Source organism: Pistacia vera, unplaced genomic scaffold (genome assembly GCF_008641045.1).
Source record: "Pistacia vera cultivar Batoury unplaced genomic scaffold, PisVer_v2 Contig609, whole genome shotgun sequence".
NCBI lineage: Eukaryota > Viridiplantae > Streptophyta > Magnoliopsida > Sapindales > Anacardiaceae > Pistacia > Pistacia vera.
Window position 1 is genome coordinate 1,089,289 of NW_022196456.1, and position 4,301 is coordinate 1,093,589.

Below are 4,301 nucleotides of genomic sequence, written 5' to 3' on the forward strand. Positions count from 1 at the left end.
CTCATTCTCTCCACGCTCTCACGTTTTCCCCTAGTGCTTGAATCAAAGAACTTTCTTTAATTCAAGTTGATTCTTGAAGCCAATAAAAGATCTAACAAATCCCTCTTTGGTTCTTCAGATTGTCTTCGTGTGGATTACCGTTCGTTCGATTCTATTTTGAATCAGTGGCGAATCCAAATCAAAGACAAAGTGAAAGAGCCTTCAAATGTGCGTAAGATCTCTAATCCTTGTGTGGATTGTTATATTTTCTACAGAATTTTGATTTAACATGTTAACTATATAATTTGTACTCAGATCTTGGGTTTTAAAGGAATTGATTCATCCTTTGATTTTTGTTTTTCCGTTGCATTGGGTAGATCGATTCCTAATAGTTTGGAGGCTCCTTCAATTGTCTCTGATTTGATTTCACTTCCAATTTAGTATAGAATCGCACAAACATTGATCCACATGAAGACAATCCGGAGAACTGACAATTGTTTTGCTAGAACAATTTGTAGCTTCAAGAATCACGTAAAAAATCAAAGAATGATTCTTTAATTCAATCTACCAAAACCGTGAGAGAGAGAGAGAGAGAGAGAGAGAGAGAGAATAATTCTCTTAATTTGTTTTAATTAAGTTTCACTTTTATAGTGTCACTTAGTTAAAACCCTAATCCCATTGGTAATAGCCATGGATTCGCATATTAATCCATCTTTGTAACCAAACACCCTTTTATGGTATTTTAATTTTACATAATTATTGTTATAATTAAAATCTATATATATATATATATATATATATATTAACATTTAATTAATAATAATTCATTTAAATATATTCGAACACATATTTAAATATAATCTCACTAATTTTAATTTTAATATTAAAATTAAATACAAGCAACGACCTCAACAAATTTAATTGCATTATGAGATCACAAAAAAACCGTTTTGTCCTAAAAGATAAAAATGCCCCTTTCTCAAACTGATTCTTAAATTGTCTTCTAAGTGTGTAACCCGTAGGCTCCTTACCATATCGGCAATGAGTAGCATCATGATTAACAGCAATTAATCGTCTCACTACACACAGAGCAAAATTGGCTCCTAACAAGGCATCATGGCCACCCGATAGATTCAAATTCTGTGAAATAGCTACCTATCAATGATATGGTTATCGTGCAATCAAATCCTTTCATCATACGTTATCTCATTGAGGCTGAGGTACAGAAATAGTGTCAACCTCAGTTATCTTCGATATCTTTGTATTCAGCTACTAAACCAATGACCAGACTAATAAATTGGACTGAGCAACAACTCAATCCCACTATGGCCACAGATTTGTTGTCATTGCCATTTATTAAATTGCGTTGTGAGATAACTTCTCCTATACTTGGGATTGATGAATCATTTATTGATCCATCATAGTCTTGATGTAAAACCCCCCTCCAGTCAGGTATCCTCTGAATATCCCTCAATGAGAATCCCGAGGATACATGTCTGGAGAACGAGTTGTATTAGAAAAAATTGTATAGGATAATAATAATATATCCAAAAACATGCATATAAAATATCACGCAGGATCTAAACTTAAATTTACAAACTTTAAGAAATTACAAGAACAAAACATATTATAGGGTGGAAGCTTCCAAATGTATTTCACAGATATTTATCATTACATATTTACATCAAGATAAAAATATCGAGATGATAATAAATCATCTCCCCTCACGTGTAGTCCGCTGTCTCTAGCATCCCTCGCTTCTAGTCTACCGCAAAGCAATCAACAATGAAAAGGGTGAGCGCTAATCGCTCAGTAAGGAATGATCCGTTGTATCTGTTAACACATCACTTATCTTTTCATCTAGGGATACTTCCCCTTTTATTACTAATTCATATGCTTTCATCATTTTATCCCCTGGCTATATAAACATCAATGTGTACACACACATCACATATCATGACATAACATCTAAAAATCATTCAACATGAGTATTAAATCATCTATGATGTAAATAACATCATAACTCATGTAATGCAACTAAAGCATATGAAACATTTAACATCTAGCCGATCAGACCTTTCTTAGCATATTAAGCACTTCATATCATCTAGCCTCAAATTTATCTAGAGCTCATATCATCGGGAGGCGTGCTTACGCGTTATTAGCATCTAAAGCATATATTCATCTTTCCTCAACCGGTTATCGAGGATATGTTACGCGTTTTCCATCGTGTCTATATGCATCTCTATCATGTTTATTTGCATCTCTAACATCTTATGGCATGTAAATACATATTTTGGTGAGTTAATACTTTTAACATCTATGGATTATCAATCCACTTACATTACCTCTTGCTCACATACATCATCTTAAAACATGTATTATATTGCTCTTCATGCCATTTCATAACATAATCATGTGATTAACATCAGACCATGATATCTTTCAAATATCATCTAACTAATGGGTAAACATTAGTACATGTTATACTTACAATAATACATTAATAATCAATTAATAATCAAAAGAATTGATTATGTTAAATCTTAAACTTTAATAACCAGTTATGCTTCAGGCCATTTTCCATCCTTTTCTCAAACGAATGGCTCTTGCCATAAACATAAAAGTTATAGGTCTGGTCTTAGATTTCTAATGCTTCAAGAATCATCTCATTTCGATTTTATAACTCAAGTTATGGTCGAAATACAGAAGCAGGGTTACCAAAACCCCTAAGCCCATTAAATCTGAATTTTCATATTAACTATGCCACATCAATTCTATTGACATTAACCAATAGGTTAACTTGTGGATCAAATAAACCTCCCCTGATAGTCTTTAACATCTTAAAGGAAGTGTAAAATCTATTTCCATAATCCCCATTATGCTATAACATTGTAAGCTAATGCAAACAACACATCAACACTTCTAATAGCAACCATTCAACACCATGTGGCCTCCAATACTACAATTTTTGCCACAATCAGTATCCACACTTCATTTTCTTCAATCAAACATAACAAACTCATAAAACATAAAGAGCAATAACTTCATGTATAATGAATTCAAGGCAAAAGTAGAATAAATGAGTTCAACTACACTTGCCATCAACTAATCTATGCCTTAAAGCCTTAATTAAGGTTTCATAAAAATCTACAAACTAGCATAAACCCTAAAGTCATGGGAGGTTCTTCCTTACCTTTTTAAAGACTTCCAACAAATCCTTTGCCTTTGACTTCTTTTACACCTTAATCCTACATATATAACATTATACCTCAACATCTACCTCAACATCTACTCAAATCTTCAAATTACATCAAAACTAAAGTTTTTAATCCTTACCTTAAACCCTCAAATTGAAGATCAAGGCTCCTATCTTGTTCTCCTGAAAAATTATGCAAAACTCCTTGAAAAACTAGAGAAAGAAAGCTGTTTCATGGAAGATTTGAGGAGAAATGGAAGAAGAAGAAAGTTGAAGAAAGGCTCTCTCCTTGGCTTGAACGAATTTCATCTCATTTTAGGAAAATATTTCATATCCAAAATTATGCAATTGGCCCAATTATTTTAATTGTATAACAATAGTCCTTAATTCTCATATAAGGGCATTTTGGTCATTTCACACTAGACAAAATTATTACTTAATTAATGCCATTAAATGCAATGAAGCCTACTCCCTTGACTTTTCAATGCTTATCCATAGGTAAAATAACCATTTTGCCCTAAGCCTCTTTATGGAAATTGATTCATACCGTTCCAAATGAATTGACTATTTTGCCTTAGTTAGATTTTAGCTTTTTAACATAAAATAAACATTTAAAGGACTATTTTGAGTTAGGAACATACCTTTGACATCTTGGGTATTACATTTCCTCCCCCTTACAATGATTCGTCCTCGAAATTATAGAAACAGCTCGGGTATCGACTTTCATATATCGCTCCATTTCCAAGTAGCTTCTTCTATCTTGTGATTCCTCAAAGTACTTAAATAGTGGAATTTGCTTGTTCTGAGCTCTTTTACCTTTCTGTCAAGGATTGAACGGGCGTTCCTCATAAGCCAATTATCTGTAATTCACTTCCTCCATCTGAAGCACATGTGAAGGATCACTAACATACTTACGCAACAAAGAGACATGGAAAACATTATGGACTTTTCCATGCTATGGCAAAGCAAGTCTAAAGCTACTTTGCCTACCCTTTCCAATACTTCAAAGGGTCCAATGAACGTGGAGCGAGCTTGCCTTTCTTTCCAAATCTCAAAATATGTTTATAGGGCGCAACTTTTACCAAAACTTTGTCGCCCATTGGAATTCCACTCTTTTCTTTTT